Here is a 13729-nt window from a genome sequence, read left to right on the forward strand (position 1 = left end):
TTCCCTTCGATAGCTCAGTTGGTAGAGCGGAGGACTGTAGTGGAATACTCAGCAAAGTCATCCTTAGGTCGCTGGTTCAATTCCGGCTCGAAGGAGCGAGTGTACTTTTGGATTAAGCAGCAATTCGCTCAAACCAGTTCTCATCACTTTATGGTGCATCATGTTGCCATGAAGGAGCAGGACACCACTTTTCTCGTCTCAAACCTGAATGCACTCTGCATCCACCTTCACACAGCTGTTATTCTTGAGCATTTGTGTCTGCTCACCAGCACAGAGTTTTTTTAAATTTCAAAATTTGCATATAAAAATTTGTACAGTCCATTCAAAAGCAGTTCAGTACATTTAGCTGCGGTCAGCAATCCCATACACTACATTTGGGTGCTGACGGCAGTTCCGTTCGATACATTTCCTTGCTTTTCAGTTCAAGTACAATTCGGTACAATATGGGATACATTGTAGTACTGCAGAGCAGCAACACTTCAAAGCACTCAGCACTCCCTTTCAGGCAAAACAAGTTGGCTATCAGTCAGACAGCGCTGTCGCCTGCTCCCTCACACACAGGGCGGCCGCTACTTTCCGGTCACCTCGCTTCCCTTCCACGGTCTCGTGCTCTTCTCGGCTTCTTTCTTCGTTACTGTGGCTTCGCGTCCTGCTGTTGCTCGCTCGCTGCTGCTCCGCAATGTCGATTGGATACAAGGAGTGGGCCAGTTCTCTGATGGTCGTGGAGCAGCTTGGAGACGAGTGCGAAAAGGCGACTGTGAAGCAAATGAGGGCAACCTGCAATAAGCTACTGGGGAATTAGCTCAAATGGTAGAGCGCTCGCTTCGCATGTGAGAGGTAGCGGGATCGATGCCTGCATTCTCCACTCTGCTTTTGGCTCAGAGCAATTCTCCAGAAAGAAATGTGGTCTCACGTGTCACTGAGTTCATGCCAGATGGGTCAAAGCACAGCAAACCTTTTTCTGCCATGTCATAAGCAAGACGTCTTGATTTTTGCAAAGATGGATATATGAGGCGAGAGAAGCCAAAAGAACGACTTGCGAGCATTGATTGCTTTTCTGAGCATTTGACTCAGGACCTTCGATTGAGCAGACTGACATGCTGCCTGCTGCGCGAAGAAGGCACTTGCCATGCAAGCGGCCAGGCAGCACGACCAAGTCGGGCAGCTTGCAAGGTCTTTAAATTCAGAATGCGCAGCTTGCAAAAAATCTGCGAGCCTGATAAGAAGTCAAAGCTACACTCTTGTGATTGTTAGTCACACGCGTTTTCCAGGCTGTAAAGAGTCGCTGGCGGTTGACAGTCCCACCGCGCTGCAGCATGGGCTGGTACTGAAGACGCACAGGCCACGCCACAAGTCCAGATGCGTCAACATGCTCACGGAAAACAATCATCGCACAGGAACATCTTTGGCGCTTCCCTTCGATAGCTCAGTTGGTAGAGCGGAGGACTGTAGTGGAATACTCAGCAAAGTCATCCTTAGGTCGCTGGTTCAATTCCGGCTCGAAGGAGCTAGTGTACTTTTGGATTAAGCAGCAATTCGCTCAAACCAGTTCTCATCACTTTATGGTGCATCATGTTGCCACGAAGGAGCAGGACACCACTTTTCTCGTCTCAAACCTGAATGCACTCTGCATCCACCTTCACACAGCTGTTATGCTTGAGCATTTGTGTCTGCTCACCAGCACAGAGTTTTTTTAAATTTCAAAATTTGCATATAAAAATTTGTACAGTCCATTCAAAAGCAGTTCAGTACATTTAGCTGCGGTCAGCAATCCCATACACTACATTTGGGTGCTGACGGCAGTTCCGTTCGATACATTTCCTTGCTTTTCAGTTCAAGTACAATTCGGTACAATATGGGATACATTGTAGTACTGCAGAGCAGCAACACTTCAAAGCACTCAGCACTCCCTTTCAGGCAAAACAAGTTGGCTATCAGTCAGACAGCGCTGTCGCCTGCTCCCTCACACACAGGGCGGCCGCTACTTTCCGGTCACCTCGCTTCCCTTCCACGGTCTCGTGCTCTTCTCGGCTTCTTTCTTCGTTACTGTGGCTTCGCGTCCTGCTGTTGCTCGCTCGCTGCTGCTCCGCAATGTCGATTGGATACAAGGAGTGGGCCAGTTCTCTGATGGTCGTGGAGCAGCTTGGAGACGAGTGCGAAAAGGCGACTGTGAAGCAAATGAGGGCAACCTGCAATAAGCTACTGGGGAATTAGCTCAAATGGTAGAGCGCTCGCTTCGCATGTGAGAGGTAGCGGGATCGATGCCTGCATTCTCCACTCTGCTTTTGGCTCAGAGCAATTCTCCAGAAAGAAATGTGGTCTCACGTGTCACTGAGTTCATGCCAGATGGGTCAAAGCACAGCAAACCTTTTTCTGCCATGTCATAAGCAAGACGTCTTGATTTTTGCAAAGATGGATATATGAGGCGAGAGAAGCCAAAAGAACGACTTGCGAGCATTGATTGCTTTTCTGAGCATTTGACTCAGGACCTTCGATTGAGCAGACTGACATGCTGCCTGCTGCGCGAAGAAGGCACTTGCCATGCAAGCGGCCAGGCAGCACGACCAAGTCGGGCAGCTTGCAAGGTCTTTAAATTCAGAATGCGCAGCTTGCAAAAAATCTGCGAGCCTGATAAGAAGTCAAAGCTACACTCTTGTGATTGTTAGTCACACGCGTTTTCCAGGCTGTAAAGAGTCGCTGGCGGTTGACAGTCCCACCGCGCTGCAGCATGGGCTGGTACTGAAGACGCACAGGCCACGCCACAAGTCCAGATGCGTCAACATGCTCACGGAAAACAATCATCGCACAGGAACATCTTTGGCGCTTCCCTTCGATAGCTCAGTTGGTAGAGCGGAGGACTGTAGTGGAATACTCAGCAAAGTCATCCTTAGGTCGCTGGTTCAATTCCGGCTCGAAGGAGCTAGTGTACTTTTGGATTAAGCAGCAATTCGCTCAAACCAGTTCTCATCACTTTATGGTGCATCATGTTGCCACGAAGGAGCAGGACACCACTTTTCTCGTCTCAAACCTGAATGCACTCTGCATCCACCTTCACACAGCTGTTATGCTTGAGCATTTGTGTCTGCTCACCAGCACAGAGTTTTTTTAAATTTCAAAATTTGCATATAAAAATTTGTACAGTCCATTCAAAAGCAGTTCAGTACATTTAGCTGCGGTCAGCAATCCCATACACTACATTTGGGTGCTGACGGCAGTTCCGTTCGATACATTTCCTTGCTTTTCAGTTCAAGTACAATTCGGTACAATATGGGATACATTGTAGTACATTCAACAAACTGCAGAGCAGCAACACTTCAAAGCACTCAGCACTCCCTTTCAGGCAAAACAAGTTGGCTATCAGTCAGACAGCGCTGTCGCCTGCTCCCTCACATACAGGGCGGCCGCTACTTTCCGGTCACCTCGCTTCCCTTCCACGGTCTCGTGCTCTTCTCGGCTTCTTTCTTCGTTACTGTGGCTTCGCGTCCTGCTGTTGCTCGCTCGCTGCTGCTCCGCAATGTCGATTGGATACAAGGAGTGGGCCAGTTCTCTGATGGTCGTGGAGCAGCTTGGAGACGAGTGCGAAAAGGCGACTGTGAAGCAAATGAGGGCAACCTGCAAGAAGCTACTGGGGAATTAGCTCAAATGGTAGAGCGCTCGCTTAGCATGTGAGAGGTAGCGGGATCGATGCCTGCATTCTCCACTCTGCTTTTGGCTCAGAGCAATTCTCCAGAAAGAAATGTGGTCTCACGTGTCACTGAGTTCATGCCAGATGGGTCAAAGCACAGCAAACCTTTTTCTGCCATGTCATAAGCAAGACGTCTTGATTTTTGCAAAGATGGATATATGAGGCGAGAGAAGCCAAAAGAACGACTTGCGAGCATTGATTGCTTTTCTGAGCATTTGACTCAGGACCTTCGATTGAGCAGACTGATATGCTGCCTGCTGCGCGAAGAAGGCACTTGCCATGCAAGCGGCCAGGCAGCACGACCAAGTCGGGCAGCTTGCAAGGTCTTTAAATTCAGAATGCGCAGCTTGCAAAAAATCTGCGAGCCTGATAAGAAGTCAAAGCTACACTCTTGTGATTGTTAGTCACACGCGTTTTCCAGGCTGTAAAGAGTCGCTGGCGGTTGACAGTCCCACCGCGCTGCAGCATGGGCTGGTACTGAAGACGCACAGGCCATGCCACGAGTCCAGATGCGTCAACATGCTCACGGAAAACAATCATCGCACAGAAAAATCTTTGGCGCTTCCCTTCGATAGCTCAGTTGGTAGAGCGGAGGACTGTAGTGGAATACTCAGCAAAGTCATCCTTAGGTCGCTGGTTCAATTCCGGCTCGAAGGAGCGAGTGTACTTTTGGATTAAGCAGCAATTCGCTCAAACCAGTTCTCATCACTTTATGGTGCATCATGTTGCCACGAAGGAGCAGGACACCACTTTTCTCGTCTCAAACCTGAATGCACTCTGCATCCACCTTCACACAGCTGTTATTCTTGAGCATTTGTGTCTGCTCACCAGCACAGAGTTTTTTTAAATTTCAAAATTTGCATATAAAAATTTGTACAGTCCATTCAAAAGCAGTTCAGTACATTTAGCTGCGGTCAGCAATCCCATACACTACATTTGGGTGCTGACGGCAGTTCCGTTCGATACATTTCCTTGCTTTTCAGTTCAAGTACAATTCGGTACAATATGGGATACATTGTAGTACTGCAGAGCAGCAACACTTCAAAGCACTCAGCACTCCCTTTCAGGCAAAACAAGTTGGCTATCAGTCAGACAGCGCTGTCGCCTGCTCCCTCACACACAGGGCGGCCGCTACTTTCCGGTCACCTCGCTTCCCTTCCACGGTCTCGTGCTCTTCTCGGCTTCTTTCTTCGTTACTGTGGCTTCGCGTCCTGCTGTTGCTCGCTCGCTGCTGCTCCGCAATGTCGATTGGATACAAGGAGTGGGCCAGTTCTCTGATGGTCGTGGAGCAGCTTGGAGACGAGTGCGAAAAGGCGACTGTGAAGCAAATGAGGGCAACCTGCAATAAGCTACTGGGGAATTAGCTCAAATGGTAGAGCGCTCGCTTCGCATGTGAGAGGTAGCGGGATCGATGCCTGCATTCTCCACTCTGCTTTTGGCTCAGAGCAATTCTCCAGAAAGAAATGTGGTCTCACGTGTCACTGAGTTCATGCCAGATGGGTCAAAGCACAGCAAACCTTTTTCTGCCATGTCATAAGCAAGACGTCTTGATTTTTGCAAAGATGGATATATGAGGCGAGAGAAGCCAAAAGAACGACTTGCGAGCATTGATTGCTTTTCTGAGCATTTGACTCAGGACCTTCGATTGAGCAGACTGATATGCTGCCTGCTGCGCGAAGAAGGCACTTGCCATGCAAGCGGCCAGGCAGCACGACCAAGTCGGGCAGCTTGCAAGGTCTTTAAATTCAGAATGCGCAGCTTGCAAAAAATCTGCGAGCCTGATAAGAAGTCAAAGCTACACTCTTGTGATTGTTAGTCACACGCGTTTTCCAGGCTGTAAAGAGTCGCTGGCGGTTGACAGTCCCACCGCGCTGCAGCATGGGCTGGTACTGAAGACGCACAGGCCACGCCATGAGTCCAGATGCGTCAACATGCTCACGGAAAACAATCATCGCACAGAAAAATCTTTGGCGCTTCCCTTCGATAGCTCAGTTGGTAGAGCGGAGGACTGTAGTGGAATACTCAGCAAAGTCATCCTTAGGTCGCTGGTTCAATTCCGGCTCGAAGGAGCGAGTGTACTTTTGGATTAAGCAGCAATTCGCTCAAACCAGTTCTCATCACTTTCTGGTGCATCATGTTGCCACGAAGGAGCAGGACACCACTTTTCTCGTCTCAAACCTGAATGCACTCTGCATCCACCTTCACACAGCTGTTATGCTTGAGCATTTGTGTCTGCTCACCAGCACAGAGTTTTTTTAAATTTCAAAATTTGCATATAAAAATTTGTACAGTCCATTCAAAAGCAGTTCAGTACATTTAGCTGCGGTCAGCAATCCCATACACTACATTTGGGTGCTGACGGCAGTTCCGTTCGATACATTTCCTTGCTTTTCAGTTCAAGTACAATTCGGTACAATATGGGATACATTGTAGTACTGCAGAGCAGCAACACTTCAAAGCACTCAGCACTCCCTTTCAGGCAAAACAAGTTGGCTATCAGTCAGACAGCGCTGTCGCCTGCTCCCTCACACACAGGGCGGCCGCTACTTTCCGGTCACCTCGCTTCCCTTCCACGGTCTCGTGCTCTTCTCGGCTTCTTTCTTCGTTACTGTGGCTTCGCGTCCTGCTGTTGCTCGCTCGCTGCTGCTCCGCAATGTCGATTGGATACAAGGAGTGGGCCAGTTCTCTGATGGTCGTGGAGCAGCTTGGAGACGAGTGCGAAAAGGCGACTGTGAAGCAAATGAGGGCAACCTGCAAGTAGCTACTGGGGAATTAGCTCAAATGGTAGAGCGCTCGCTTAGCATGTGAGAGGTAGCGGGATCGATGCCTGCATTCTCCACTCTGCTTTTGGCTCAGAGCAATTCTCCAGAAAGAAATGTGGTCTCACGTGTCACTGAGTTCATGCCAGATGGGTCAAAGCACAGCAAACCTTTTTCTGCCATGTCATAAGCAAGACGTCTTGATTTTTGCAAAGATGGATATATGAGGCGAGAGAAGCCAAAAGAACGACTTGCGAGCATTGATTGCTTTTCTGAGCATTTGACTCAGGACCTTCGATTGAGCAGACTGATATGCTGCCTGCTGCGCGAAGAAGGCACTTGCCATGCAAGCGGCCAGGCAGCACGACCAAGTCGGGCAGCTTGCAAGGTCTTTAAATTCAGAATGCGCAGCTTGCAAAAAATCTGCGAGCCTGATAAGAAGTCAAAGCTACACTCTTGTGATTGTTAGTCACACGCGTTTTCCAGGCTGTAAAGAGTCGCTGGCGGTTCACAGTCCCACCGCGCTGCAGCACGGGCTGGTACTGAAGACGCACAGGCCACGCCACGAGTCCAGATGCGTCAACATGCTCACGGAAAACAATCATCGCACAGGAAAATCTTTGGCGCTTCCCTTCGATAGCTCAGTTGGTAGAGCGGAGGACTGTAGTGGAATACTCAGCAAAGTCATCCTTAGGTCGCTGGTTCAATTCCGGCTCGAAGGAGCGAGTGTACTTTTGGATTAAGCAGCAATTCGCTCAAACCAGTTCTCATCACTTTATGGTGCATCATGTTGCCACGAAGGAGCAGGACACCACTTTTCTCGTCTCAAACCTGAATGCACTCTGCATCCACCTTCACACAGCTGTTATTCTTGAGCATTTGTGTCTGCTCACCAGCACAGAGTTTTTTTAAATTTCAAAATTTGCATATAAAAATTTGTACAGTCCATTCAAAAGCAGTTCAGTACATTTAGCTGCGGTCAGCAATCCCATACACTACATTTGGGTGCTGACGGCAGTTCCGTTCGATACATTTCCTTGCTTTTCAGTTCAAGTACAATTCGGTACAATATGGGATACATTGTAGTACTGCAGAGCAGCAACACTTCAAAGCACTCAGCACTCCCTTTCAGGCAAAACAAGTTGGCTATCAGTCAGACAGCGCTGTCGCCTGCTCCCTCACACACAGGGCGGCCGCTACTTTCCGGTCACCTCGCTTCCCTTCCACGGTCTCGTGCTCTTCTCGGCTTCTTTCTTCGTTACTGTGGCTTCGCGTCCTGCTGTTGCTCGCTCGCTGCTGCTCCGCAATGTCGATTGGATACAAGGAGTGGGCCAGTTCTCTGATGGTCGTGGAGCAGCTTGGAGACGAGTGCGTAAAGGCGACTGTGAAGCAAATGAGGGCAACCTGCAATAAGCTACTGGGGAATTAGCTCAAATGGTAGAGCGCTCGCTTCGCATGTGAGAGGTAGCGGGATCGATGCCTGCATTCTCCACTCTGCTTTTGGCTCAGAGCAATTCTCCAGAAAGAAATGTGGTCTCACGTGTCACTGAGTTCATGCCAGATGGGTCAAAGCACAGCAAACCTTTTTCTGCCATGTCATAAGCAAGACGTCTTGATTTTTGCAAAGATGGATATATGAGGCGAGAGAAGCCAAAAGAACGACTTGCGAGCATTGATTGCTTTTCTGAGCATTTGACTCAGGACCTTCGATTGAGCAGACTGACATGCTGCCTGCTGCGCGAAGAAGGCACTTGCCATGCAAGCGGCCAGGCAGCACGACCAAGTCGGGCAGCTTGCAAGGTCTTTAAATTCAGAATGCGCAGCTTGCAAAAAATCTGCGAGCCTGATAAGAAGTCAAAGCTACACTCTTGTGATTGTTAGTCACACGCGTTTTCCAGGCTGTAAAGAGTCGCTGGCGGTTCACAGTCCCACCGCGCTGCAGCATGGGCTGGTACTGAAGACGCACAGGCCACGCCACGAGTCCAGATGCGTCAACATGCTCACGGAAAACAATCATCGCACAGGAAAATCTTTGGCGCTTCCCTTCGATAGCTCAGTTGGTAGAGCGGAGGACTGTAGTGGAATACTCAGCAAAGTCATCCTTAGGTCGCTGGTTCAATTCCGGCTCGAAGGAGCGAGTGTACTTTTGGATTAAGCAGCAATTCGCTCAAACCAGTTCTCATCACTTTATGGTGCATCATGTTGCCATGAAGGAGCAGGACACCACTTTTCTCGTCTCAAACCTGAATGCACTCTGCATCCACCTTCACACAGCTGTTATTCTTGAGCATTTGTGTCTGCTCACCAGCACAGAGTTTTTTTAAATTTCAAAATTTGCATATAAAAATTTGTACAGTCCATTCAAAAGCAGTTCAGTACATTTAGCTGCGGTCAGCAATCCCATACACTACATTTGGGTGCTGACGGCAGTTCCGTTCGATACATTTCCTTGCTTTTCAGTTCAAGTACAATTCGGTACAATATGGGATACATTGTAGTACTGCAGAGCAGCAACACTTCAAAGCACTCAGCACTCCCTTTCAGGCAAAACAAGTTGGCTATCAGTCAGACAGCGCTGTCGCCTGCTCCCTCACACACAGGGCGGCCGCTACTTTCCGGTCACCTCGCTTCCCTTCCACGGTCTCGTGCTCTTCTCGGCTTCTTTCTTCGTTACTGTGGCTTCGCGTCCTGCTGTTGCTCGCTCGCTGCTGCTCCGCAATGTCGATTGGATACAAGGAGTGGGCCAGTTCTCTGATGGTCGTGGAGCAGCTTGGAGACGAGTGCGAAAAGGCGACTGTGAAGCAAATGAGGGCAACCTGCAATAAGCTACTGGGGAATTAGCTCAAATGGTAGAGCGCTCGCTTCGCATGTGAGAGGTAGCGGGATCGATGCCTGCATTCTCCACTCTGCTTTTGGCTCAGAGCAATTCTCCAGAAAGAAATGTGGTCTCACGTGTCACTGAGTTCATGCCAGATGGGTCAAAGCACAGCAAACCTTTTTCTGCCATGTCATAAGCAAGACGTCTTGATTTTTGCAAAGATGGATATATGAGGCGAGAGAAGCCAAAAGAACGACTTGCGAGCATTGATTGCTTTTCTGAGCATTTGACTCAGGACCTTCGATTGAGCAGACTGACATGCTGCCTGCTGCGCGAAGAAGGCACTTGCCATGCAAGCGGCCAGGCAGCACGACCAAGTCGGGCAGCTTGCAAGGTCTTTAAATTCAGAATGCGCAGCTTGCAAAATATCTGCGAGCCTGATAAGAAGTCAAAGCTACACTCTTGTGATTGTTAGTCACACGCGTTTTCCAGGCTGTAAAGAGTCGCTGGCGGTTGACAGTCCCACCGCGCTGCAGCATGGGCTGGTACTGAAGACGCACAGGCCACGCCACAAGTCCAGATGCGTCAACATGCTCACGGAAAACAATCATCGCACAGGAACATCTTTGGCGCTTCCCTTCGATAGCTCAGTTGGTAGAGCGGAGGACTGTAGTGGAATACTCAGCAAAGTCATCCTTAGGTCGCTGGTTCAATTCCGGCTCGAAGGAGCTAGTGTACTTTTGGATTAAGCAGCAATTCGCTCAAACCAGTTCTCATCACTTTATGGTGCATCATGTTGCCACGAAGGAGCAGGACACCACTTTTCTCGTCTCAAACCTGAATGCACTCTGCATCCACCTTCACACAGCTGTTATGCTTGAGCATTTGTGTCTGCTCACCAGCACAGAGTTTTTTTAAATTTCAAAATTTGCATATAAAAATTTGTACAGTCCATTCAAAAGCAGTTCAGTACATTTAGCTGCGGTCAGCAATCCCATACACTACATTTGGGTGCTGACGGCAGTTCCGTTCGATACATTTCCTTGCTTTTCAGTTCAAGTACAATTCGGTACAATATGGGATACATTGTAGTACTGCAGAGCAGCAACACTTCAAAGCACTCAGCACTCCCTTTCAGGCAAAACAAGTTGGCTATCAGTCAGACAGCGCTGTCGCCTGCTCCCTCACACACAGGGCGGCCGCTACTTTCCGGTCACCTCGCTTCCCTTCCACGGTCTCGTGCTCTTCTCGGCTTCTTTCTTCGTTACTGTGGCTTCGCGTCCTGCTGTTGCTCGCTCGCTGCTGCTCCGCAATGTCGATTGGATACAAGGAGTGGGCCAGTTCTCTGATGGTCGTGGAGCAGCTTGGAGACGAGTGCGAAAAGGCGACTGTGAAGCAAATGAGGGCAACCTGCAATAAGCTACTGGGGAATTAGCTCAAATGGTAGAGCGCTCGCTTCGCATGTGAGAGGTAGCGGGATCGATGCCTGCATTCTCCACTCTGCTTTTGGCTCAGAGCAATTCTCCAGAAAGAAATGTGGTCTCACGTGTCACTGAGTTCATGCCAGATGGGTCAAAGCACAGCAAACCTTTTTCTGCCATGTCATAAGCAAGACGTCTTGATTTTTGCAAAGATGGATATATGAGGCGAGAGAAGCCAAAAGAACGACTTGCGAGCATTGATTGCTTTTCTGAGCATTTGACTCAGGACCTTCGATTGAGCAGACTGACATGCTGCCTGCTGCGCGAAGAAGGCACTTGCCATGCAAGCGGCCAGGCAGCACGACCAAGTCGGGCAGCTTGCAAGGTCTTTAAATTCAGAATGCGCAGCTTGCAAAAAATCTGCGAGCCTGATAAGAAGTCAAAGCTACACTCTTGTGATTGTTAGTCACACGCGTTTTCCAGGCTGTAAAGAGTCGCTGGCGGTTGACAGTCCCACCGCGCTGCAGCATGGGCTGGTACTGAAGACGCACAGGCCACGCCACAAGTCCAGATGCGTCAACATGCTCACGGAAAACAATCATCGCACAGGAACATGTTTGGCGCTTCCCTTCGATAGCTCAGTTGGTAGAGCGGAGGACTGTAGTGGAATACTCAGCAAAGTCATCCTTAGGTCGCTGGTTCAATTCCGGCTCGAAGGAGCTAGTGTACTTTTGGATTAAGCAGCAATTCGCTCAAACCAGTTCTCATCACTTTATGGTGCATCATGTTGCCACGAAGGAGCAGGACACCACTTTTCTCGTCTCAAACCTGAATGCACTCTGCATCCACCTTCACACAGCTGTTATGCTTGAGCATTTGTGTCTGCTCACCAGCACAGAGTTTTTTTAAATTTCAAAATTTGCATATAAAAATTTGTACAGTCCATTCAAAAGCAGTTCAGTACATTTAGCTGCGGTCAGCAATCCCATACACTACATTTGGGTGCTGACGGCAGTTCCGTTCGATACATTTCCTTGCTTTTCAGTTCAAGTACAATTCGGTACAATATGGGATACATTGTAGTACATTCAACAAACTGCAGAGCAGCAACACTTCAAAGCACTCAGCACTCCCTTTCAGGCAAAACAAGTTGGCTATCAGTCAGACAGCGCTGTCGCCTGCTCCCTCACATACAGGGCGGCCGCTACTTTCCGGTCACCTCGCTTCCCTTCCACGGTCTCGTGCTCTTCTCGGCTTCTTTCTTCGTTACTGTGGCTTCGCGTCCTGCTGTTGCTCGCTCGCTGCTGCTCCGCAATGTCGATTGGATACAAGGAGTGGGCCAGTTCTCTGATGGTCGTGGAGCAGCTTGGAGACGAGTGCGAAAAGGCGACTGTGAAGCAAATGAGGGCAACCTGCAAGAAGCTACTGGGGAATTAGCTCAAATGGTAGAGCGCTCGCTTAGCATGTGAGAGGTAGCGGGATCGATGCCTGCATTCTCCACTCTGCTTTTGGCTCAGAGCAATTCTCCAGAAAGAAATGTGGTCTCACGTGTCACTGAGTTCATGCCAGATGGGTCAAAGCACAGCAAACCTTTTTCTGCCATGTCATAAGCAAGACGTCTTGATTTTTGCAAAGATGGATATATGAGGCGAGAGAAGCCAAAAGAACGACTTGCGAGCATTGATTGCTTTTCTGAGCATTTGACTCAGGACCTTCGATTGAGCAGACTGATATGCTGCCTGCTGCGCGAAGAAGGCACTTGCCATGCAAGCGGCCAGGCAGCACGACCAAGTCGGGCAGCTTGCAAGGTCTTTAAATTCAGAATGCGCAGCTTGCAAAAAATCTGCGAGCCTGATAAGAAGTCAAAGCTACACTCTTGTGATTGTTAGTCACACGCGTTTTCCAGGCTGTAAAGAGTCGCTGGCGGTTGACAGTCCCACCGCGCTGCAGCATGGGCTGGTACTGAAGACGCACAGGCCATGCCACGAGTCCAGATGCGTCAACATGCTCACGGAAAACAATCATCGCACAGAAAAATCTTTGGCGCTTCCCTTCGATAGCTCAGTTGGTAGAGCGGAGGACTGTAGTGGAATACTCAGCAAAGTCATCCTTAGGTCGATGGTTCAATTCCGGCTCGAAGGAGCTAGTGTACTTTTGGATTAAGCAACAATTCGCTCAAACCAGTTCTCATCACTTTATGGTGCATCATGTTGCCACGAAGGAGCAGGACACCACTTTTCTCGTCTCAAACCTGAATGCACTCTGCATCCACTTTCACACAGCTGTTATGCTTGAGCATTTGTGTCTGCTCACCAGCACAGAGTTTTTTTAAATTTCAAAATTTGCATATAAAAATTTGTACAGTCCATTCAAAAGCAGTTCAGTACATTTAGCTGCGGTCAGCAATCCCATACACTACATTTGGGTGCTGACGGCAGTTCCGTTCGATACATTTCCTTGCTTTTCAGTTCAAGTACAATTCGGTACAATATGGGATACATTGTAGTACATTCAACAAACTGCAGAGCAGCAACACTTCAAAGCACTCAGCACTCCCTTTCAGGCAAAACAAGTTGGCTATCAGTCAGACAGCGCTGTCGCCTGCTCCCTCACACACAGGGCGGCCGCTACTTTCCGGTCACCTCGCTTCCCTTCCACGGTCTCGTGCTCTTCTCGGCTTCTTTCTTCGTTACTGTGGCTTCGCGTCCTGCTGTTGCTCGCTCGCTGCTGCTCCGCAATGTCGATTGGATACAAGGAGTGGGCCAGTTCTCTGATGGTCGTGGAGCAGCTTGGAGACGAGTGCGAAAAGGCGACTGTGAAGCAAATGAGGGCAACCTGCAAGAAGCTACTGGGGAATTAGCTCAAATGGTAGAGCGCTCGCTTAGCATGTGAGAGGTAGTGGGATCGATGCCTGCATTCTCCACTCTGCTTTTGGCTCAGAGCAATTCTCCAGAAAGAAATGTGGTCTCACGTGTCACTGAGTTCATGCCAGATGGGTCAAAGCACAGCAAACCTTTTTCTGCCATGTCATAAGCAAGACGTCTTG

The 13729-nt window shown here is 49.2% G+C and overlaps 10 non-coding genes across 10 annotated transcripts; all 10 read left to right on the forward strand.

Annotated features, from left to right (window-relative positions):
• Window positions 1–3: 3 nt before the first annotated feature.
• Window positions 4–95, forward strand: trnay-gua (transfer RNA tyrosine (anticodon GUA)). Its single transcript is given in 2 exon segments — window positions 4–40; window positions 60–95. It is a non-coding gene; the product is annotated as a tRNA-Tyr (tRNA).
• A 1320-nt stretch (window positions 96–1415) lies between these two features.
• On the forward strand, window positions 1416–1507 carry trnay-gua (transfer RNA tyrosine (anticodon GUA)). Its single transcript is given in 2 exon segments — window positions 1416–1452; window positions 1472–1507. It is a non-coding gene; the product is annotated as a tRNA-Tyr (tRNA).
• A 1320-nt stretch (window positions 1508–2827) lies between these two features.
• trnay-gua (transfer RNA tyrosine (anticodon GUA)) lies at window positions 2828–2919 on the forward strand. Its single transcript is given in 2 exon segments — window positions 2828–2864; window positions 2884–2919. It is a non-coding gene; the product is annotated as a tRNA-Tyr (tRNA).
• A 1331-nt stretch (window positions 2920–4250) lies between these two features.
• trnay-gua (transfer RNA tyrosine (anticodon GUA)) lies at window positions 4251–4342 on the forward strand. The gene is given in 2 exon segments: window positions 4251–4287; window positions 4307–4342. It is a non-coding gene; the product is annotated as a tRNA-Tyr (tRNA).
• Window positions 4343–5662: 1320 nt separating this feature from the next.
• trnay-gua (transfer RNA tyrosine (anticodon GUA)) lies at window positions 5663–5754 on the forward strand. Its single transcript is given in 2 exon segments — window positions 5663–5699; window positions 5719–5754. It is a non-coding gene; the product is annotated as a tRNA-Tyr (tRNA).
• A 1320-nt stretch (window positions 5755–7074) lies between these two features.
• trnay-gua (transfer RNA tyrosine (anticodon GUA)) lies at window positions 7075–7166 on the forward strand. The gene is given in 2 exon segments: window positions 7075–7111; window positions 7131–7166. It is a non-coding gene; the product is annotated as a tRNA-Tyr (tRNA).
• A 1320-nt stretch (window positions 7167–8486) lies between these two features.
• Window positions 8487–8578, forward strand: trnay-gua (transfer RNA tyrosine (anticodon GUA)). The gene is given in 2 exon segments: window positions 8487–8523; window positions 8543–8578. It is a non-coding gene; the product is annotated as a tRNA-Tyr (tRNA).
• Window positions 8579–9898: 1320 nt separating this feature from the next.
• On the forward strand, window positions 9899–9990 carry trnay-gua (transfer RNA tyrosine (anticodon GUA)). Its single transcript is given in 2 exon segments — window positions 9899–9935; window positions 9955–9990. It is a non-coding gene; the product is annotated as a tRNA-Tyr (tRNA).
• A 1320-nt stretch (window positions 9991–11310) lies between these two features.
• Window positions 11311–11402, forward strand: trnay-gua (transfer RNA tyrosine (anticodon GUA)). The gene is given in 2 exon segments: window positions 11311–11347; window positions 11367–11402. It is a non-coding gene; the product is annotated as a tRNA-Tyr (tRNA).
• A 1331-nt stretch (window positions 11403–12733) lies between these two features.
• Window positions 12734–12825, forward strand: trnay-gua (transfer RNA tyrosine (anticodon GUA)). Its single transcript is given in 2 exon segments — window positions 12734–12770; window positions 12790–12825. It is a non-coding gene; the product is annotated as a tRNA-Tyr (tRNA).
• Window positions 12826–13729: the final 904 nt, after the last annotated feature.

Source organism: Pristiophorus japonicus, unplaced genomic scaffold (assembly GCF_044704955.1).
Source record: "Pristiophorus japonicus isolate sPriJap1 unplaced genomic scaffold, sPriJap1.hap1 HAP1_SCAFFOLD_429, whole genome shotgun sequence".
NCBI lineage: Eukaryota > Metazoa > Chordata > Chondrichthyes > Pristiophoridae > Pristiophorus > Pristiophorus japonicus.